At 43.7% G+C, this 23,922-nt stretch overlaps 1 long non-coding RNA gene across 1 annotated transcript in view; it reads right to left on the reverse strand.

The window, feature by feature from the left end:
* Positions 1 to 14,963, reverse strand: part of LOC146045139 (uncharacterized) — a 56,754-nt gene extending 41,791 nt beyond the window's left edge. The window contains exon 1 of the long non-coding RNA XR_014465370.1: positions 14,888 to 14,963. This is a non-coding gene — a long non-coding RNA (uncharacterized LOC146045139). The remainder of the gene's footprint in view (positions 1 to 14,887) is intronic.
* Positions 14,964 to 23,922: the final 8,959 nt, after the last annotated feature.

The raw sequence follows: 23,922 nt of genomic DNA on the forward strand, positions 1-23,922 counted from the left end.
ACTCGTTATTGAGCTTAACAGAGGCCAATGGACAGCCATGGTCTTCTATGGCTACTGTTAGGACTCTGGAGGGTACCACCAAACCTGACCCCTAACTCTGTTGCCTCTCCTCGTGCTTGATGGACACGTGCGGTGCTAGTCTTCACCTATAACAACCGCGTTCGAACTAGCTGGTTATGCCAGCTCCAACCCCGATGTCGCCAAGCCTTACGTGAGACAATGTGTCCGCCCCAAGGCGAGGAGAGTGCAAGAGGAAAGCTGACTAAAGAGACAGACATATGGTGGGATACCCCCAGAGTCTACAAAAATGCAGGTGTAACAATGCTCTAAGGTGGTAAATAACAAATACAAGCCCAGACTTCTGCACAAGGAAGGAATGGCCCCTAGAGGGCAACGAGACCCACAGTAGTGCACAGTAGTCTCTCCAGTAGTGCACAGTAGTGCAACAATGCAGAGATAGTACTGTACAAAATAATAATAAAAGAAACAGCTGCAGGGAGACGCCCCTGACTTATCTGGAATTATGGTATTACAGCAGACAGATCTCAGGAGGCTGCAGCGCAGGCTAACAGGACTGTTGACTGGGACCAGGAACACGGACACTGTAGCACAAGCAGAGCTGGGCACGGGACACTGGATTCAAGTACAGGGACTGCTCTGGAGCAGGAGCCTAGACAGACCAAACTGTACTGTGAACTAGGAACTCTCTGCAAGCTAACAAGACGCTAGGACAGACCTCTGAGTAGACATAAACAGAACTATAACTGGCAGGGTCTGCATGCTGAGAAATAACCTTGCATGCAGTCACACCCAAGTAGCAGGGTATGCATGAAACCCAGGGAGCTGGATCCACAAATCCCGGAGTACAGATCCAGGGAAAACATACAAGCTACAAACAGAATATATAAACTGTACATGTACACAGATCCGCTGGAGGCGGATCGTAACAGCTACAAGAGTGATCTGTGATAGCAGGAGAGTTTTGACTGACTGCAAACAGCTTTAGGGGAGGAAGCACTGTACCAAACCACTGTTTGAGTGGTTTGCAGAATTTAGCCAAGGGGATGGTCTCTGGATTTCTAGGTGCCTCTGCCATCACAGAGGACATGGTTGCTGTTATCTAGGACAGAGTTGAGGTGGAAGCCAGGGTGACCAAAGCCCAGTTCGAGAAGGAGGTAAGCATCTCATCAGCAGCCATCTGATTGATCACTAAACCTTGGCCTGAGCAAGGTTTCCGCATGCTGGATGCTACATCCGTTGATTCAAGAGTAGAAGGAGGCTTGTGTGACTTGGTGCTGCAACATGCTGGCCGGGTATGATGGTGGTTGCTCAAACTCTGGGAGATTCAGAGGTGAGGAATCTTGGATCTAGAGAACAACATTTGGCCTAGTGGACCCCATTTTAAGGTACGCCGTCACAAAGTTTTAACCTGAGTGCTCTGTGGCTAAGTGGTTATGTAGCTACCATACCACCCACGTAGCTGTCCACTGTCACTGGGGACAGGTAAACAACCAATGCCTGCTGCAAGTGCTGGAAGCTCTCTGATCTATATGCATGTGCAGTCTATCAATAATCACTAGGCCTACAAAATTGCAGCCGTACGATCAGGTTTGAATAAACCCAAAGTCCCCAAGGTCTCACTCAGAGCCTGATATAGGAGTCAAATATAAAAAAAGCTATTTGCACCTTGGTAAAACCATGCTAACCTTTAGGTAAGTATTCAGCAAGGTTTATAGTTGGTGTCTCCCATCTTAATTTTGTCAGTGTAAAGCTGCCCAGTATTTGTGAGCTACATGCAAAAGCAGTCATTATTTACCCTGCAAACTAAAGGCCCCCATACACTATGCGATTTGGGCCCGATTTTACTAGATTCTGGCAGATCGCGCCGTGAAATTAGGTAAAATCATCCCAAATCACATGTATATGACATTTGAGCTGATCCGATGTGCGATTCCATGCACACCACCATGGTGTCAGAGGTCGGAAGGACTGCATGTAAGAAAAGTCGTATGTGCATCCTGTCAGTGGCACACCGCGGGTGCTTTTTAGCACCCACGATGTATCACATCCTATACGCAGAGCGGGGAGCGTTGGGCTGGAGTGGTGCAAAAGAATGGGTGCCCACTGTTTGCCTGAGAGAACTCTCTCAGCCAATCAGCAGCCTCCCATTCTTTTAAACGAGTATTTTTTTCAAGTACTCCTGCCCTCAGCCTGCAGTTTCCCGGGCCTTTTACATGCAATAAATTGCATGTGAGCCACCCGGGAAACTGCCGGGCGGCTCAATTGGATGCATCGTCTCACCTCAGAGAAGTCGTAGAGTGTAAGAGGAACTTAAAACATGAATATAACTTGCATTGCGACATGGTTTGTTCCTTTTTTGGATTAGTTTCTGTATTTATTTATTTATTTAAAGAGGACACTGCCCTTCTTGATAATTAAGCATGCCCCAATATATAGATAGTAGGAGTCCTCCGCAGAAACGCCCATGTTACCGAAAGCTTGGAGCATGCTCGCAGCACATTGTGCTCATTTTCAGTTAAGTCTGCATATATATATATTTGAACACTGGTGCAATATTTTGAATTTAGCTGTTGACTAAAGGTTATAACTTCGTTATATAATGAATATTGGGCCTGATTTAGACTTACGCTGCTGCTTATGTTTGTAGCTGCGCGAATCTTTGCATTCTGTGAGCGCATACTCACCCCTCCCATGAGGCAACACAGGGGAAATAGCACATGCTATTATTTTGTTATTTCTTTATCAGTGAAGCGGGTGAAACCTCTGGAGTTGGTTCCAGTTGTGGCATTTGGAAGCTGTTGCAGGCATCCTTGAGCTGGGTACACACTGGGCGCTGTTTCATAGATTCTGAGAGTCAAAGAAGGCAGCGGTGAGCGTGGCAACAGACAAAGGCCTGGACAGCCGCAGATTTAACTAGGTGGGTTGAACTCCTGCAGCCCATAGGTAAAATCTGCCACCAGTTGTCATCATATTAATATTTTTTATTCTTTCTCCATACTTGCTTACTGTCTTGTGAGAGGCCTAAATCTCAGGTAGTTCTCCTATATCCCTTTGACAGATAGTGAACAGCATGACATTGGGGCTGATGATGAGATTGCTGCAAATCGTGTTATTATAGAATCCTTCTGGGTGATGGTGCTAAACCCAGCACCGCTCAGCAGGCACCATGATCACGCAGTTTGCATCACCACGTCCCCTGCAGTTGACACCTGATGCTTTCTTCTGTTTGCCTTGACCTTGGTTTACTGCATTGTGCTTTCATTTTGTTCCCCCCTGTTATGTCTTCTATTATTTTTCCCATCTCTCTTTACAGAGCCCCCCTCCCTGTAACAATTCTCTGCTCCTGTGGCTTCATACAAGACCTGGCAAAGTCTTCCCCCGAAGTTCGCCATATGCTTACCTTTTTCTAATATTAATTATGAGAGGAGTTAATTACATCTTCAGGCTTCTTCCGTTCCTCTCCACTGCTTTTTACCCACAGATAGAAATGCAATCACACTCCATAAAGGATAGCTGAACTGTCACAAAGAGAAATCACTTCACTCCTCCTTGCTAAAGGGGATTTACATACAAAAAGCAATCTGGAGCTGATCTATATGTAGCCTATGCTATTTAGAAAAGTATGTTCCTCATTATATTTCGAGGCAACAAAAGATTCATTACTTGTATTATAAAGCTTTCTATAAATATTTATAGGCTCCTTTCAATATTGACCTTTTAAACTATGTTGCATTATTCCTTATAATTCTTATATCTTAATATAAATATTTAATAACTATGATAACCTACTGTTATCTGTTGACACAGCGCTACAATATCTTTGCTAAACTGCCAGATTCCATTTAGCCGCGGGAACCCCGTGCGCTTAGATTCCGAGGGTAGAATTTTCCTCTCATTCTCAGGGTTTACCACTCTAGGAATATGCAGAATAATGGAATAGCTCCTGAGTTTTTCCCCATGCCGCAAACTCCATGCCGCAAACCCCATGACTTCTTAAATTCCCACTTAGTGGTGCAATTAGAAAATAATATCTAACAGAACAAAGGGTACTTTGCATAGCAAGACATCGCGGATATGTCCTATTAAAATGTACGTCATTTTGTTCTACCTAATCTAGTTTATTTTTGGACATTTAGAAAATTGGTTCACTTTTTACATTCTTTTCTGAAATCTTTTCTTTAGACATTCAAAAATTTAAGAGAAATCAAAATGAACTAGTAAAAGACAAAAAAAAAGACGGACTGTATTGAGCCGCTCTCTGTCATTCCACCAGCGCAAAAGATTTCACTAGCTGGTGAGCGCTGGCGGAGGGCAGGCAGGTGGATGGGGACACGCAAACGCATCCCATTGACGAGAATGGGGTGTGCGAGCGCCTCGTGCAAGTGACGTATGGTGCGGGTGGCACATAGAGATAGTCATGCCGGGATACTCTAACGCACATGTCTTCAACCTGTGGCCCTCCAGATGTTGTAGAACTACATGTCCCAGCATGCCCTGACAGTTTTGGCATGCTCTCATAGGAAAAAATGTGGCAATGCATGTTGGAACATGTAGTTTCACAACATCTGGATGGCCACAGGTTGAAGACCCATGCTCTAACGAGAACTGCTCCATCTGTATACAAAAGAATCAAAAACGATGTGTAACAAAAAATCAACAAAATAATGTAGGCACCTGTAAGGATTATATTTGGTGTCGGTGGTGTGGGATGTGTTGTAAACTAAAGGTCACGTAACAATAATCTTTGGCATCATCATGCAGGTTGCGATTATACAAAAATATTCAGGAGCAATGTAATCGTGGTCCTGTCGGTTTATATGATAATCAATTGTAATTCACAAGCACTTATTCATTTATTTTTTATTTTGGTAGTACTAATAATTTCAATTTCAAACCCAGAAGTATTCTATAGTGAATACTAATACAACCTGACATTGTCAGTGGCCAGTGAGACATACAATATTTGCAGCTGGACCAATAGCTGGACGGTTACCCATGTTCCATGGTAGTTACACTGGTACCAACCCAAATTTGAACCCTAACCATTCAAGTTTTAAGTATATCCATGCTTCAGCACAGATGTTAAATCAAATTGACGGACGTAGTTATGAAGTCAATTGCTGCATATCATGGTTATCTAAAACCTGGAGTCTTTGGGGGCATTTGAGAACTCCTGCAATAACCACAAGAAGCAGATTGACTAGGCCCATCTATAAGAACTCTAACACATTAAGTATGGGTACACGCTAGAGCGATCTTGGCCTGATACTTTGTTCCCAGGCACATCGTTACAACATTTACCAATGTCTTCTGATTGAATCTGCTGCAGGGTCAACCAAAAGACATTGCTAACAATGCCAAGCCGAGGAACGCTGCATGGCATCCTTCATCATTCCATGCGGCCGATTCTGTGTAGTGGCACCATGCTTCCCAACTGGTCCTCCCTAATGGATTTGCCAGGGGGAAGGCAGAAGAAGAAAGCAAGTTTAACCTATATGGTCCCCATAATATATACTGTGGCTTGCAAATGACATGTTATCTTAATACCATACAGTAGGCCATATGCAGAGTCAGATGGAAACTGAGCGTACAGCACATGCTTCCATATGGTTTGCACATACAATAATTTGCATACTGGTATGTAGTATTGTATGTGCCTTGCAGGAGGTGTCCTTCCCTATGCTTATATATAGGGGCAGATAGGCCATAGACCTTGCAGTGAAGATTACCAGTAGGCTGTCGTACCTGTGAAGCCACCTGTCAGCCTGTTCATTGGTTTTGAAAGAGTAATTGTCCTGTCCCCTTCTGTCTCCCACACAAACAACCTTTGAAGGTTCACAGAGCTGCAAATACTTGTCTAAGGTGAGCGCCCATCTGTTAAAGGGACAGGAGTGGGTGCTATCTGAGGGTGTAACAATTTCTGAGGTGTTTCTTGGCTTCGCTGGGGGAGGGGTGGGGATATTTGCGATATTCTTGGGATTATGATAAGGAGTTATTTGTCTGCTTGATGGAGGTTTTGGTGTCTGTGTTTAGTCTCAGTGGGGAAATGTAGAGTATTATTAGAAAGGTGGAGGTTTGTGGTCTGTCACAGAAACATACTGTAAAGGTGTGGGAGCAACTAGACTGCAAAGTATATTGAGACCAACGGCTTCCACACAGGTGTAGTGATGTATTAATCTCACCACTATGGGTGTTACAGTGCCACTCATAGTTCCCATCCACCTTTGCTTATACAAAGTTCTCTATTATTCATCAACATCATCATCATGTGTTTTTATGCTAACTGCAAAACTCTGCATAACCTGCGATACATTCACTGAATTTACCATTTGCCCTTCATTATTTTCAAAGCATGCATAAAATGTCACTCATTTTAAAATGCTTCATCCAGTTTTGGAGTCCATAAATTGGGCCCATTACCCTTAAGTAAAGAACTATTGGCATGTGTGACTGTTAGTGCCCAGTTTCTTTTTTGCACCCTTATACCCCCCCAATAAATTACTCATGGTCAAATTCAATTGAAAGCAAATCAGTTGGCTCAGATATGTGAGGCATCCACCGTACTATGGCAGTGGAATCTCACACAACAGTGTTCACCACTCCATAGGACAGTGTGACCTTTTGAGCTAATTGGGGTGCGAATTGGCCGGGTGAAGGGTGTGAAAAGGCAATGGTGATTTGCACCATTCAACAGCATTTAAATTTTCCCATGGGGTATTCAATGTTGTCTGAATTTTTCGGCAAGCCCAAATATCCAGACATACCTATTCATTGTGGGCAATTTTGTACAGCTTTTACTTTGATGAAGTTGAATCTGCATCTGCAGGGAATGCGTTTTTTTTTTTTACTAGAACACATGGATCGGCAAGTAATTTGCTGATCCACGTTTTTTCTGACCATGACGATTTTGCTGACAAACGGCACTTAGATTAAATAGGTCGAATGTAAATTCGCCCCCAAAATTGCCGAAAAGTGTGGATTTTCTGGCTGTTGGAATATTCAGCACGGATTGAATACTAGCCATAGCTGGAATGTGATAAAGTTAGGACCCACTAGGAGACTACTAAATAATTGGATACTTGTATATTCTATGCATCAGACTCAGTATATGTAACGTAATGAAATTTGGTGTAGAATAAAGCTGCACAAATATACAGTATAAGTGCCACATATGAAATGGATCAGCCCAGTCTCCACAGTCTCTAAAAGATGCTCGGTGCTAACAGAGTTGAGCAGGACCTGCGGTGCTAAGTGGGGCTATTTGGCGCGACTACAGCAATAATGTATAAGGACACCTCTGTATGATTACTTTAAAATAGATATTAAGGACAAGGCTTGAATTAAACATGGGCTTCTATGGAGATGCGCATAGCCAACCAGAAGCAGAGCTCCCCCCCCAGAGCCCACTCTTTATTGGCTGAGGCAGGAGCCAGTTAATGATATCACCAGGAATTTCCTCATTCTTAGGGAGGAGCTGCAAGTGTCAACACTGCTACAAGTTCCTGATTGGCTGAGGGAGGAGCCGGCAAATACCGGCAGATACAAATGGAAAATACGTATCTGGAGAACCCGTAATCGGCCTTCTTTGTATATTTCCCCCTTTGACTATGACAGAACTGATATCAGCAACCTACTTTATAGTCTTCGAAAATACTTATATCTAGAACTATTTGCATCCATCTGATAAATTTGTTGAAGCAACACCTGACACCACCTTCAAAATGACAATGCATGTGAGGACTACTCATTATTCGTAATTATTGCTAGGTCTTGTGCTGTTTAATCCCTTCAAATAGTGAAAACAGCAAATACTGAATAATAATTGAATCACAGTAGGGTGCAAATAAAGGTTTAATTATTACTTTTCATTTCTATTAACTGGATTTCAAATTTAATTTCTATTTCATTTTACACAACATGAAATAATCTAAGGAATAAGAAAAGATCTAGCACTGAAGCGGGATAATTGTTACTGATGTATTGACAAGTTAAGAAATACAGAATTTGATCCTTATAATTAGAAATAATATTGACAAGCAGCAACATGGCACATTTTTCAAGTAAAGAAGCTTAATTGTAAGAATTATTAAAAGCTAATGAGGATTTGGCACCGTACAGGACCTACTACCTTGTGTTGGCGCATAATTAGCTGTCATTGTCCCCTGCAAACCTCTATATTAAGAACGCTTTTAAATTTGACCTCATCAGCCTTCTCCTCCATGTGCTGTAAGGATCTTTCATGTTCCATACCCTGAGTCATTATCTTGGTGTGGGTACGTATTTTACAGCTTGCCATGCCTATTACCGGTATTAAGATAATTTGCATCATTTTACAGTACTGTGCTCCCATTATCAGTGTGTATTCTTCTAACATCATTATTATACAGCTGCTCAGAGGTGGATGGAAATAGTATTTGGGTTATGTCTTCTTCTCTGAACATGAAATGCTGCATTAATCATAATGTTCGCAGGGTGAAATACATCAGAACGTTTTCCATCTGAGTTCCTTTTCCTAGAAGGCAAAGCATCAGGCAAGTTAACCTGATGAAAGGTTGTGATTTATATCCCTGCTGTGGTTTCCCCTTTCGGATAAAAAGATTTTAGAGGTTATAGACATCAGGGTTTTGAGGATGCTGCTCTTCATACGGACTTGCTCTTTTGGTCAGGTCATCTCAACAGGTGATATTGACAAATAAAAGGATGCACAATAAATTGTGAACAATCCCCACACACACACAGGGGTCTAGATTATGCTCCTTAATGTTATATTTATTAATATGTATTTCAGTAAAAAATGCATGAGCACTCCATAATTGCTTTGCACCTAGAGCATTGATATATTCATATTTTTTAATGGGTTACCACAGTTCTTATCAAAATTGGTTTTATAGAGGGCCAAGGTTTCCCCAAGGGATTTGTGGTTCTGCAAAATGAAAACGCAAAATATGTCTTGTGTGCCAACATTGTACATTAGTTATTTCTGCAGGTGCATGGACAATAAATCACTATATTGATACTTTTCACCCACGATGACTCATCACGAAATGCACTGATGTGCTTGTCTTCCGAAAAGCTTTAGCATGGATAAATAACTAATTAGCAATAGTCTGCAGAGGTAATTAGAAGAGGATATGCCAGTTCTTAGTGAGGAAACAGAAGAGCCCAACTTGGCAACAGGGTAGTATATGGACAGGTGGGGATTGCTCTGTAAATTCTGTAGCATTTGTAGGGTTGTGTGTGTGTGTGTTATTTGAGAACCACAGATTTACCAGTGGCTTGTGTAACCAAGCAGGAGATACCCGACAACTAAAAAAAAACATGGTTGCAATTTGTATGAAAATTTCAGTGTCATGGATAATCATTAACCTTGCATAAGCACCAAGTGCACCTCATCCATAAACTTGTTTCATGGAACAAGTAGAGATGCCGGCATAATGTGGTTTACCCTCACACATGCCCTCTTTACCCTCACACATGCCCTCTCACATGCCCTCTCTACCCTCACACATGCCCTCTCTACCCTCACACATGCTCACTCTACCCTCACACATGCTCACTCTACCCTCACACATGCCCTCTCTACCCTCACACATGCCCTCTCTACCCTCACACATGCTCTCTCTACCCTCACACACGCTCACTCTACCCTCACACACGCTCTCTCTACCCTCACACATGCTCTCTCTACCCTCACACATGCTCTCTCTACCCTCACACATACTCACTCTACCCTCACACACGCTCACTCTACCCTCACACACGCTCACTCTACCCTCACACATGCTCTCTCTACCCTCACACATACTCACTCTACCCTCACACATGCCCTCTCTACCCTCGCACATGCCCTCTCTACCCTCACACATGCCCTCTCTACCCTCACACATGCTCTCTCTACCCTCACACACGCTCACTCTACCCTCACACACGCTCTCTCTACCCTCACACATGCTCTCTCTACCCTCACGCATGCTCTCTCTACCCTCACGCATGCTCTCTCTACCCTCACGCATGCTCTCTCTACCCTCACGCACGCTTACTCTACCCTCACGCACGCTTACTCTACCCTCACGCACGCTCACTCTTCCCTCATACATGCCCTCAGTACCCTCACACATGCCCTCACTACCGGCACACATGTTCACCCTACCCTCACGCACATTCACATTACCCTCATGCACGCTCTCTCTACCCTCATGCACATAGTACCTCTATCAGATTAAAACACGCAGTGTTGACTCCTGTGCTACTTGTTGATATCTGTTACATCTAAGCAACCTTGAGACTGTCTGGGCTACCCGTCTCACTTCACATATCATATTATGTTCTTTGCACCTGTTAGCTTAAGGTGCGCAGACACTAGACGATTACCATTAATGATATGCACAATAGCGATTTCATAAACTATATTTTTGTGCATATCGTCTAGTGTGCACACACTATTCACTATCGATGTGCACTCCCGCGTGTCATTAATGACCTCACTCTGTCATGTGTACATCCAGTAAAATTCTGACTATATCATCGGTGCCAGCATGTGGCCATTGAATGATATTGTTTGTTAGATCGTTCATTGTGTATGCACTATATTATGTGTCAGGGAGTTCCATCCAATTCAAGGGAAATCACTGATGACAATATATTGTTTGCATTGTCGTCTAATTCATACCTAGCTTTAAAGTAGTCACGATTCCCACACTTATCCTTCCTAAATAACGTTAAGTGGCTTAAACCTCAGCTGATGCAACCAGGGTCACCAAGAATATGGTGGGGTGGGGAAGAAAGATCCTTTAGTGTCCTGAAAATGTAGGGAGGCATAACCCTAGCCCCCATGGCAATATACAGAGGGAGCCGCTCTCATTAGATCGGCTCCAGGTGAGCTGCTCGTGCGTCCCCATCTGGTAGCTCGCCGGCCTGCTGTCCTGATTGTGGCTCCATCTGTACAAAGACTAAGCTACATGCCAAACTATATGCCCTTTGAAATTGGTGCTTGCCTGAAGTCTTGACAACCCTGAATTCAACTAGAATTCATGTAGCTTGTGCAGGGGAGAGACATACTGTGTTTAGCGTGTATGTGTGATAGAAGATGTACTGTAGTTCACCGGTAACCATACTTGCCTACTTTTCTTATTTTCCTTGGGGCAGGATGAGGCTGATATCACCAAGCCCCACATCCATACCAGTCAAACGCAGCAATTCGCCGGTCAGCAGATTGGGGGAGGTGCAGCATTTTAGTCCCGCCCCCTTGTCACAAATTCCGGTATTTGTAGCGGGGATGGGGGTGCTGCCCATTCCGGGAGGGTAGGCAAGTGTGCTGTTTACCCAGAGCTGTCATATCACCTAAGGACTTCTTTTCATCTTGCCCTCAAATAGCACAGGTGCTCCTAAATCTTTTGTTTTTAAAATACTTTGTACTTTGTCCTACTGATATACTGTATATGCAACATATGAAAACTGCAGTTACTACATCTCCACACATCAAATGTTTTCTTATTCGAAAATAGAGAATTCTCTTGCTTTATGGACATAATATTTAAAACATTACTTTTTTATAATTCATTCTTTATTGAGTATACAAATAGTATATAGTTTATGACTCGTGCATGACACTAAACACATCTTCATAATAATCATGTAATGTGGCATAAGATTCCTTTTGCTTTGTAAAGTAATTTATTCTTAACAGAATCTTCAAAGTCTAACCATCCGAACCATATTGCCAAAGTTCCTCATCCTGGCCTCCTGCTGTTACTGCTTGGTTTTACTTATTTATATAGAAATAAATACTCCTAAGCTGCTCACTACATATTAGATATGCATTATTGCCTTTTTTGCCTTTGTTTTGCTTCTTTAGCACTGCATTTTTGTTTTTAACTTGATAAAGATTCCTTGGAGACAGAATTTGGATCCCATCTTACTCTATAGCCTTTGAGGATTATTTGATATTGTACAGAAACGTAGTTAGGGATATGCAAGTGGTACCGCCACATAGAGTATAGAGCCATGTGGGTAGCCAATCGAATGGTACCATCCACTAGAGTCTCTGCTGCAATGTCACCCAGAGGGTCCTTCAGACATGTAAAGGCAGGGCCCCCCTGTATATATATATATATATATATGTGTGTGTGTGTGTGTGTGTGTGTGTGTGTGTGTGTGTGTATGTATGCATGTGTAGTGAGCGAGAGAGAGAAAAAGAAAGAGAGAGAAGGGAGTAGGTGGAAATGGAAGAGGTAGGGTGAGAGAGAATGAATAGGGAAAATTGGTGAGTGCATACTTCCCAACATTGATGACCCGGGAGGAGGGACGCTATGCGCGCCTCCGTCTTCGCGGATTACATTTTTTGGGGTGTGGCCTCTTGAAAATTGGGCATGGCCTATTGCCGTGAGGCCATTCCCCAATTTCGCCGCTGTGGAGGCTTGACTACCATCTCTGGGAGCTGCTGGTTAGGTCCTCAGACCGTCAGGCTGCATGAATAGACTCTGTGCGCATGCGCACAGCATCTATTCACAGGGAACAAGGGGGGACTCCCAACGCCCCCCCCCCCTGCGCAACGCAGGACACTGCCATCGGAGGGACGCAGGAACGTCCAAAAACCGGGATATTCATGCGATAAGCGGGACAATTGGGAGGTATGTGAGTGTGTGACAAAGAGTGGGAAACAGAAGAGAGAGAGGAAAAGGAGAGATAGACGGGAGCAACAGAGATCAGCCTGAACAAGAACACATAATACAAGTACTAACTGTGGTGGGGGCTGACAGGGAGATCCTTGCTACAGAGTCCTCGTTCTCCCCTCATCCGCACAGGCAGTGCACCGTCTCCATGCACCTGTCGCCTCCTGAGCAGCAGCTCAGAGAGCTCTTACTGAGAATTTCTTCAGGCATCCATTAGTCTGGTCTGCTCTGGTTCCGGACAGCAAGGGCTGCTGGGACATGTAGTTTTTTTAAGTGCCTGGCTGCCAGACACTTAATAAAAAACTACATGTCCCAGCAGTCCTTGCTGTCCGGGACCAGAGCAGAGTTTGGCTGCAGCAGAGCCGATGGACACACCACAGGGACAGATATCAGGTGCAGATAGATAGCTGGTAAGGAGCTATTTCATGTTAATAGTTGTAGGACCACATCAGGGCCCTCCTCTCTGTCCTCACAGACACCCCCTGTTGGTGGGCATGCCTAGGACACCCAGTTGGCTAACTACTCCTCACCTCTGTGAAGTGAAGTACCGCCACTGGCCACCCAACAGTCTAAATTACTCCTTTGTGTGCTAAAAGATGTCATAACAGAAAATTAAAGCAATATTGACATTGACATTGATATGTTTCAAACTTGCTGGATATGCAGAGAGGGAGCTGTGAAGAGGTATAAGGAGGTAGGAGCAGATAGGGACCGGGGGTGGGGTGAAGAGTTTGTGGACTAAACAGTCACAGCTTGAAGTGAAAGTAAAAACTGTCAGGTTCAAAGTAAAAGTACACTGCAGAAGCTGTCATTGTGATGGCCTTTTAATGAGTAGATTTTATATGCATTTCGACGGTATTTTTTTTTTGTCCAAAGAACAGTTGGAGCTATCATATTTTTGATGTTTTTAGGGTTAAATATAGAATATAGCAAGCGTATGCACCCCCTGTAGCTAAGCTGAATTCCTTTAATATCTTAGTATATTCCAGTTCTATGATAATTTTTTTATATTTCTATATAAATTTTTTTTTTGTTTAAAAACTGTCCTAAATCTGTTTGTTTATTTCTTTGTACTTCTTTGTTATTATTTTTAAGTATTTGCTGTTATTGACATAATTCTTATTTGCTAATTTTCTTTTTGTAAAATATTTTATTGCACATTTTCACGTAACGTACAAAGGAGGTTGGCGTATCTAAGTGCAGGGTGGCAAACTAGTTTGTTACAAGCCGTTACCCAGCCTCTGCTCTTATAGAGAGATAACGCTGATAATTTTTTAGAAATTATTGAGAAAACATCTCCAGGGTTAAGCTGGCCATACATCTACAGATCGATTGTCAGATCTGGCTGGTTGGAACAAAATCCTGGTAATGGATGAGAGCAAATGACAGTTGACCATTTGCTTTGAAATGCTGGAAAACTGCCAAAAACTGTCATTCAGATATTACCAGGTTTTTGTTCCAACCAGCCAGATCTGACAATCGATCTGTAGATGTATGGCCAGCTTTAGGTTACAAAAGACAATGGGTAAGTAAAAAAGTGATACAGTTGAGAACTGCACAAGGACACAGTACAAACGTAGCTTTTTTTGCCTATTTTTTAAGTGATCTGACTAGATCGTTTAAAAATTAAGCGTAAATTGCTTTGTGCCCCCGGCGATGGCATTGCACAGTCCCGCACATCGCTATCGCTTGACTACATACAGTATATATTGTATGCTGTATAAATCTAGTCATCGCCCATGTTCCCTCTATTGAGAACACAGGCAGTGACAGATCGCTCAGCACACATCACTGGTGCAGCGCTGTGTGCTGAGCAATCTGTCCCTAACTACAGTAGATCACTCAGCACAAAGCTCCCATCGCCCTGTGTGTAGGCCCCATTAGAGTAAATTAAAAAAAGGAACAGTAAGGCAGAAAAACCTAAATAATCTTACTCTGAGGTTTTAGATGATCTTTGTGGAAGAGACCTACATGAAAAAGAAGAATAGAGCACTCTTAGCACGAAGCTACTCCTTTGAAGAGTAAGCAACGAACAGTGTGTTTTTGATCTTTATAGTTCAGTAAAACACTCCTTTCTCAGTAGCCCCCACCCTGCTCCTTCTTTATAACAACAGTCTATGTACTGTAGATGCACTGTAGGCTGCCTCTGGGTCTACTGAACTCATATATCCCTCTTGCTTAAGGGTACTACTTACCTGTGTCCACCATGGCTCTGACTCATGACCAAGGTCAGCTGCTACGAGAGACACCATCCCTCTGTGTGGCCACAAGCTGTCCCTGGGAAGCATCAATGGCAAAGTATTCTTCATTATTTTCAAGGGGGATAGGCCACGCCTCCCCAATTTTGGCCACTCCTCATTAATACTTGGGCCTGAGGCTGTTACTGGAAGCCCGGGTCATTTCTGTCCTTAGTTTCTTTGCAAAAATGGAATTGGAGTTTTAATGTAAGAAAAATGCATATACAGTAGCATAAGGAAATCCAGAATAATCTTATGAAGTCGTGATAGAGTGTATTCCTTAACCGTTTCCAAGGACAATTCAGACTGTGGTTTGGTGTCAAAATTGATATTGCAGCTTATAATTTTCCCCAAGTAGTTATTTCTCGGATCTGAAAACCATTAACAGTAGAAACGTGTTTAAGATCAGACAGAGGAAAACACAAGCCCTTGTTATCATTCTGCTGCTTGTTGTGAAATGAAACAAGTCACAGCCTCGTCAACAGAAAAGCTCACACAGTAATTAATTTCCCTGTAGTGATGTTTCTCTATCTATCAGAATTGATTAACGAGCTGACACAAAAGTTAAAAAAAAAAAAAAAAAACTGTTTATTTGTGATATTTATATGGGAGACGTGTTCCTCATCCTCAGACGTGTTTCAGCTGCTGGTTGGAATTACAGAACAGCCAGAGATGGCCACAAAAGGTCACACCTCACCTGCTGCGAGCATATTTACTAAGTGCTGAGCTGCACATTTGTCATGGCCTGTAAACAATATTTCCCTGTCACGTGTAATACCCGCTACTAAGCCTCAGACTGTAGCTTCCGTCATCGCTGGCAGAAGTGTCTACTGCCATATACTTGTTTCCTGGTGGTTGTCTAAAAAAGTGACTGTTACAGACATAAGCAATGTATAGGGATGCCGCTTTCTATGCAGGCATTTAACGCTAGATAACCTACTATAATAACAATAGTTAAAAGCCCTTCCAAATAAAGGCTCCGCAATGTATTTTCACTTTAAGCTGTGACAGTATTTACTTTGAGCTTTGACAGTTTTTAGGCCAAAAACTCTCCACCCCACCCCCAGTCCCTACCTCTAATCTCAGTCTCTCTCCACCGCCCCCTCTCCCCATATTCAGTGTCCCTGCAAAAATTGCATTCACTTGCTTTTATGACATCTTTTAGCACACAGTGGAGTGATATGGTCCGCCGAGTGGCCTCTAGTGGTCAGAGGTGGTACTTCACCTCATAGAGCTGAGGTGTAGTTAGACATATATTGAAGCTGAATTATTAAAATCCAAGAAGACGAATGGGCTGCAGAAGATCAAGAAACCAATTTTTAATGCAGGGCAGTTGCAGAAGGAAACTACACAGTTCTTGTATCTGATGTGTCATTATTTCTATAACTTTATTATAGGCATTTGAAGAACATAGGGGTTCTCAAACTATTTTGCTCTGGGACCCTGGAAAGTTACAGCAGAATGGTTGTCACACATGTGTGGTCAGCACAGCGCACATTCACGGCAGCATTGCAGAGGCAGAAGAAGGACGTCATTCCTTACACAATCTCACGTACAAGCTCATTTTGAAGTCCCTGCCATGCATGTGTTTTGTCATTTATTCATGCAAATGTTAATTTTATACCCGCTGTGATGCTTTGGGGGTGACAGTGGGAGACTGCGGAGGCTGTGGATAATAGGGAGAGGCTGTGGGTGGCAGCAGGAGCGCAGTAAAGGAAGCGGTTGGCAGGGAGATGCAGAGGGTGGCAGGGAGAGACTGTGGGTGGCAGAGTGAGATAGGAAGTGGCAGATTGAGATAGAGGGTGATTAGGGGGAGGGATAGGAAGGCAGAAGTAAGCAAAGGGGGGCAGTGACATGGGTATGACAATGTATAGCAGATGGTGACTAGGCAGAAGCAATTGTTGACTAGGGAGAGGTAATGGGTGATAGAAGGTGGCAGAGAATGAAAGGGGGCTTGGCAGAGGATGATTAGGAGGAGTCATAGGGTAATGTAGAGGCAGAGGATTGCAGGAAGAGTCAACATATTATTAGGAATGCAGTGGGTGTTTAATTAATACATTTTCCCATGTTCCACCTCCACATCCTACACTGTGTGCTCCCTTGTTCACTCCATCCACAGACACTGTGACACGAACCCCCCCCCCTCATGTTGCCCACAGATGCCCCCCCTCTCCGTGCTACACTTACTTACAAGAGGTTCTTCACAGACTCAGAGTCCTGATAACTGCGGGATGGCTCCACAGAGTCTAACTGCAGTCCGCCGGTTGACTACATGGTTCATCTGTAAGTTTCCAACAGCTCAGATGTGCCAGGACCCAGCAGTGCCCATGCTTGCAGCTGTGTGCCCCTGTGGATATCTGCATGTAGATAAGAGAGCCAGAAGTGTAGCCAGTGTGTGGCAGCAGTGGCAATAGTGGCAAAAAAAAACAATAGCAGAGCCACAATTACGCTTCAGAGGAGGGATCAGGAGGATCCAAAATGCATTAAGTGTTTTAATTGTCTTTTTGTGAGTGCATTTTATTAAATTAATTTATTTTGTTTTAAATGATCTGCACTATTGCTTGTGATTCTGGTCTCCCACTTCTATGAAAGGGGAGTCTTATCTTTTTCAGATCCTTGCTATAGGACCTTCGTGGAATCATTCCATGGGACTTTAATGTTCCTAATTAAAAGGACAGTACTGTTTTGAATATTTCCTTCTTGTGTGTTACTTATGGGCACTTCTTAGCGCTGTGGTGGAATTATATTATTTTGTACTCAATAGCTGCTGCTGGGCAGGATAGGAGAGGCAGAGCATTGGAGTGGGGGTGGAGCTGACTGATCACTCCATAGAGCTCTAAGCCAATGATCTGAGGAGGGGGAAGTAACAGACAATTCATCTAATTTTTCAGACTCCTTGGATCACTGGCTGAGAGATCAGAAGAGACTATACGCTGTACTCAGACACTGGAGTCATATGATTTGGACTGCTAGTTCTGGTTTGCCTACAATTTATCTGACATCCATTGTTTTTCCTCGATCCTGCTTGAAATAATCGCACTTCCATTTAAAAGGAACATAACTAAAAGTGAAAACACAAAAAAAACCCCACTGATTATTCCTAACCCTATAATTGATGGTTTGGAATCAGTCCCCCTGATGAAGTCATTTATGACGAAACGTGTTTGGTCTTGTTCCATCTTGAAAGAACTGATCAATGGAATTTAAGTCTGATTTTCATATGTTTTAATAAATGTAACAATTACTGGACCAGTGTCAAATTGTATTTGAAGGTGGTGGATATTACAAAGCGCTCTCTCTCTTTCTCTCTCTCTCTCTCTCTCTCTCTCTCTCTCTCTCTCTCTCTCTCTCTCTCTCTCTATATATATATATATACAGAAGCAGCAAAACCGGCACTTCCCAATATACTTGCAGACATGACTCCGGTGCCTTCCTAGGGTATAGGAACCCAACACATTCACCGTAGCACGAAGCAGAGGCGTCACTCTGAGATTTTTCAAAACAGAATAAGGCTTTATTCACCAACAGGCAATCCGACAATTGTTTCGAGCATTATTAATGCTCTTCCTCAGGGACGTCCCTGAGGAAGAGCATTAACGCTCGAAGCAATTGTTGGATTGCCTGTTGGTGAATAAAGCCTTATTCTGTTTTGAAAAATCTCAGAGTGACACCTCTGCTTTGTGCTATGGTGAATGAATAAATATATATATATATATATATATATATATGTATATATAAAATCTAAGTCATTTGTTTTTATTGGTCCATTGCTCAGTGAACTACGCACCCACCTGATTCACTAGAGCATGCCATACCTAAGGCTTCATACACCGAACCTTTCATTGTTATGTTCCGTTTAACCATAGACATAGAAAGAGAAATTCCATTTTCTTCTGTTGAATCAGTCTAGAGATGTAGCAGAGACTCCACTGTCAGCTTCCTCTGTTTTATGGTATCCATTGCACCATATTTCACAGAAAGGTTTTGCACATCAGTACAGCATCTCCTCACGGGAGCAGGAGGTCAGCAGACAAATTCCTTGCCAAAGGTTTGCAGTTGCCTATAAATCTCTGCCCATATGGCCCCGAATTTGACATTTGGTAAGGTCTTATCTCCTATGTTCAGCTGCTGCAGGTAACAAATCCTTGTATTAAAGTGACACTCCATGTACTGTAGCTAATAAAATATATTGTGGGTTTTTTCTTTACAAGTTGTAAAGCTGCGGTTCTAGATAGGCCTTGGGGTTATCTCTGTGCTCCCTTGTACATGGCTGCTCATAGTGATGGGAGTGGGAAGACCAATCAGGAGCCCCAGTATCCATTATAACACATATAGTTCGCATCTGTATACGGGGATTTATATCTTCCCAGCATACATCCGCCATTTTATTTTAAGGTGCGTACACATTTTGGGCCTGATTCAGACCTGTTTGCTGAGCTGCGTATATTCACAGCCTGGCGAGCAGGTAAATGCTGCCCCCTATCCGCGCCAATGTGTAACTCACATGCAATAGTCGTTGACCATTGCATGATTGATTGATTGAATGATTTTTCTTCCATTCGTAATGAAAAGTAAGTCAGTTCTTTTTATTTGAATGCAGTCCTCCAAATTTGGGGTGGGTGCTGACGTCATGTGACGCCAGCCGCCCGCCCCAAGCAGGCATCGACACATCTGCAGGGGTACGGGCAGCGTTTTTTGGGCATGCCCCTATAGTGATGGGCGTTTCCCTGTTTCCGCCCCTTTCCCACCCCTCCTGGAGTGAACGGCTCGACAAGTGTGATGCGCAAACCCCGACCATCTGGGACGATCGGGAACAGCTACGAACGGGTCTGAATTGGCCTCTTTATGAAAATTTTCAATGTTATGTATGATAACAATATCGCTAACTATATATTATGATGCACATCTTTTATTGTGTACTCACTATATCATTAATGATGCATGCTCCTGTAATCTGCTCCGGTTTCGAAGCGCTCTCATATTAAGGGTAGCTCCCTGGCTGTGCCGCCTAGCTGCAAAGCTAGTCACCAGGCCACCTTGTTTCCAGTCACAGTGGCTGCGTGTGATATCATGCAGCTGCCCCATTCCTGCCCGCAACCAATGCGGACAAACATGCGTGCACCGGAATGTGCACCAGAACACAGAGTCAATGCCCTGAAAGTGATACATGCCCCCCGCTGGCCTTCAGACTACGGGCGCATTTTCTGAATGCGGCCACAGTTTTAGCACTCGCACATGCGGGCATGCAAAGATTAGCAAGAAAAGCAAAATGGCAATTTTTGAAAATCTTCATCCCTTACGAAAATAGGCCCATGATTCTTAGTGAATGTCTGTGTTGGATTGTGTTTTATTGAAAGTTATTGTGGTTTGGTTACATTACTTATTTGGGATATGGATCATAGATTCGACAGCACTAAGATCGAAATGCATTGGGTTGACCACTGAAGGTTTACATGGGCCAAGTCTGACACCTGAAACGGTCAACATGGGCTTAGGTCGATAGGGTCATTAGGTCGACACAAGCATTAGGTCGACATGGGGTTTTTCACCTTTTTGTCTTGAATGTGGACACCACATCGGTGCACCGCCTCCCTTTGCATGGTTCGCATGCCCTTGCCATGCTTCGGGCACGGTGCCTTGCTACGCTTGGCACACTAATTTGCTCTCCCACCATGCCCTAGTAGATGGTAGCGTACGAAATACCGCCTGTCGGGACATGTTGGCTCAAAAAGAAAGGGAAAACACCCATGTCGACCTTTTGACTGTCAATCTAGCTCATATCGACCTAATGCTTGTGTTGATCTAATCACCCTGTCGACCTAAGCCCATGTCAACCTTTTCAGGTGTCGACCTTGGCCCATGTGACATTCAGTGGTCGACCCAATGCATGTTGACCTAACGACCACATACCACTAATTTGAAAGACATTTTAGAACAGAAATAACTGCTGTGTGACTGTGCTGCTGCACCTTTGCTTAGTTTAGGCAGCCAGCCTTTGGCCGGGATACATATTATATCCTGGGGGTAGGAATGCCGGCATCAAAAGACCAACCCCAGCATTCTGATGCAGAGAATCCCAACAGGGGTTTCGTTGGTAAGCTAACCTCCTCCCCCTTAACAGTAACCATTTTTTGCAGATTTCGGGGTGAAGTGACTGTAGGAGTGTGTGGCCAAGACTGGGGACCTTCATATCAGTCAGATACCAGCTCGAAACTGACAGAGAATCAGACATATTCATACAAATAATAGACAGGCGAAGGAAGGCCAAGAAGATAGACAAAGCAGGGTTCTAAGAAAAAAAGTGAAGCCCTAGAGAAGGGATTAGAAAAAGATAGAAAGAGAAAAGCAAGTATTCAAAGTATACAGACAAACAACCTCCCTGCCCAATGATCTCAGAAGCAAGAGATATTCGTCCATCTTATCCCTCGTTGCCACCAGTGATGCTGCTTTCATGCTGCCTTGTTGAGTAGTAACTGGATTGTTGGTTTATCTCTTTCATAGAGAGTGGTAGAATACGTTCAATTCACAGGGGTGAAATGGTGTTAAACTCAGGCCATTGAATCAAGCACAGTGCGTGGAAGATCTGGCGGCAGGATGGCACTAATATTTCCTCTCCAATCTCTCATCGCTGGCCACTGATCAGCGCATCCAGTCAGCAGAATGGCAGTGCCAGGGACTGGGATAATGCTCCTGTAGGTGTATGGACACCTTCTGAGGAATACAGTAAATATATTTTCTTCTTTACCACATGCTTGCAATGTAATGGCCACATTAATGTTTCTTTGGGGAGATGTATCCTTCAGTATCTGTTTCATTGATTATGCAATGACATTTAGATTTTGTTATTGCTCAGCATTAATTTGACAGATCAGTTGCGCCAAACATCCCCTCCCAACATCGGCCAGGTCCCAGCGTTCATCTAATTTGTAGGAATAACCAATTGGAAGTAAGTAACAAAACTTTGCTAGATTCCACTGAGCAATTTGATGTGTGACATTTGCATACCTCCCGACATGACCGGTTCCAGGAGGGACAGAATTCCCCGTCCCTGGACACTTACTGGTCTGCACATTGGTATTTTCGCCCATACCCATGCGCGGACCCGCAACATCGTTCAATGGGCCGAATTCGGTCCATACCGATTCAACCTGAATCTGGCCCAAACTTCTCTGTGGCTGGACTTCCTTCTTACTTTATTATTTATGTCACCTATATTAAATGAATGAATTGATAAGAAAGCGTTTTCAGTACAGCAAATATTAATTTAAGAGGCGAATCCAGGGATGGAGCTTTTCGTCTATCCTGGAATGGGTCATGTTTGGAGATATGGGGGGTTATTCTGGTTGATTTGCTCGGATGCGAATTTGCATCCATGTGAGTCAACCAGATCCCGCCTTGTGAATGGTGGTACGCCGGCCCGGTGTGTATGTTCGCCGGCCCGGTGTGTATGTTCGCACGGCATGCGTGTGGATGTTTTACATAAACATCCATTAGCAGCCTGCAGGGGAACACCCACATCATTCGATGCGGAATGTGCACGCAGATGTAAGGCCACCCCCGCACCCGCGTCATCATACCATTAGCATGAGAGTGCCCAGAGTTCTCATCGCATACCCATGAAACGCTGGGCATTGACATATTGTCATGGTCCGCACCGCCGCGCCCCCCGCCTTCTGCTCACAAGGATTGGTGCGTGCACCCAGCGAACACGCATCCAGCGCATGCACATGAGCAGAAATGTGCATGCGCAAAGATAAATCATTGGCCCCGTGCGAATGGACCTGAATAAGGTCCATGATATGTGGCCCATTTCTGGGCCAGAGTAAAACACTGTATTATACTGCAGTGGTGCCATAGGGCAGCACTGTGTTCTCTGCCTTAGAACCTGCAGTGGGAGATTTATACATGAGCTACTAGAAGCACAAGGGTCGCCTCTCCTGAGGTAACTTTGTGATTCAGCAGCAGAACCTTCCACAGAGAATACAACGTCATTAAACGCTCGACTGAGCCAACTGCAGCATGCAGATTATTAAGGTCAGATATTCACATTGCTCACATGACTAAACTGTGGCAGAGTCGGTGCAGGGAGGAGAAGGCATTTCACATAATACATTAATACTAGTGTCACTTTCTGTGTAAGCAATAGTAATCCATTATTAATCCTTAAAGAATAACTATTTCATTATAAAATAAGATGTGCTTGGCTCTAATACACAGTAATAGGGCACCGGAGTCAGGGCACACATTGCGTGGCTCTAATCAAAGGGCTGTACATTACCCTTAATTACCTTTAATTAAATGTTCAGTAAATCTGTACATTTAATTACTGAAAGGGCCACCATATGTAATGACATACAGCATTGTAAACACGCAATACAAGTACGTTGTAAAGGGATATGGTCGCTAGGTCGACACTATGAAGGTTGACACACATGACCACTGAAAGTTGACAGGGCTTTGGTCGACATACAAAATAGGTCTGCATGGCTAAGGTTGACAAGGCCTGAAGGTCAACACAAGCATCATGTGGACAATGGGAAGGTCGACAGTCAAAAGGCCGATATGAGTTTTTCACTTTGAGTCGACTTGTGCCGACAGGCGGTATTTCATACCCTTCCATCTACTAGGGCATGGAAGGACAATTGAATAGTGTGCCTGAAGCATGGCGAACCATGCAAGGGGTCGTGGTACCCTGTCCATGTCAACGCGGTCCATGTCGACTCATGTTGAAATTCAGGTCACAAAAAGTTAAAAACTCATGTTGACCTTTTGACTGTCAACCTTCCCATTGTCGACCCTAATGCTTGTGTTGACCTTGCGAACCTGTCGACCTTAGCTTGTGTCAACCTAAGTCCGGTCGTGGTCGATCTAAGTTATGTCGACCTTCATACAGTCGACCCTATGACCCATAACCATTGTAACAAAACAAGTGTAGAACATTAGCATGGAGGCGTTTGTGTTCTCACTGTTGTTTCCAATTGGAGTGCCACGGA

This window comes from Crinia signifera, chromosome 11 (assembly GCF_055691185.1).
Source record: "Crinia signifera chromosome 11, ASM5569118v1, whole genome shotgun sequence".
Taxonomy (NCBI): Eukaryota; Metazoa; Chordata; class Amphibia; order Anura; family Myobatrachidae; genus Crinia; species Crinia signifera.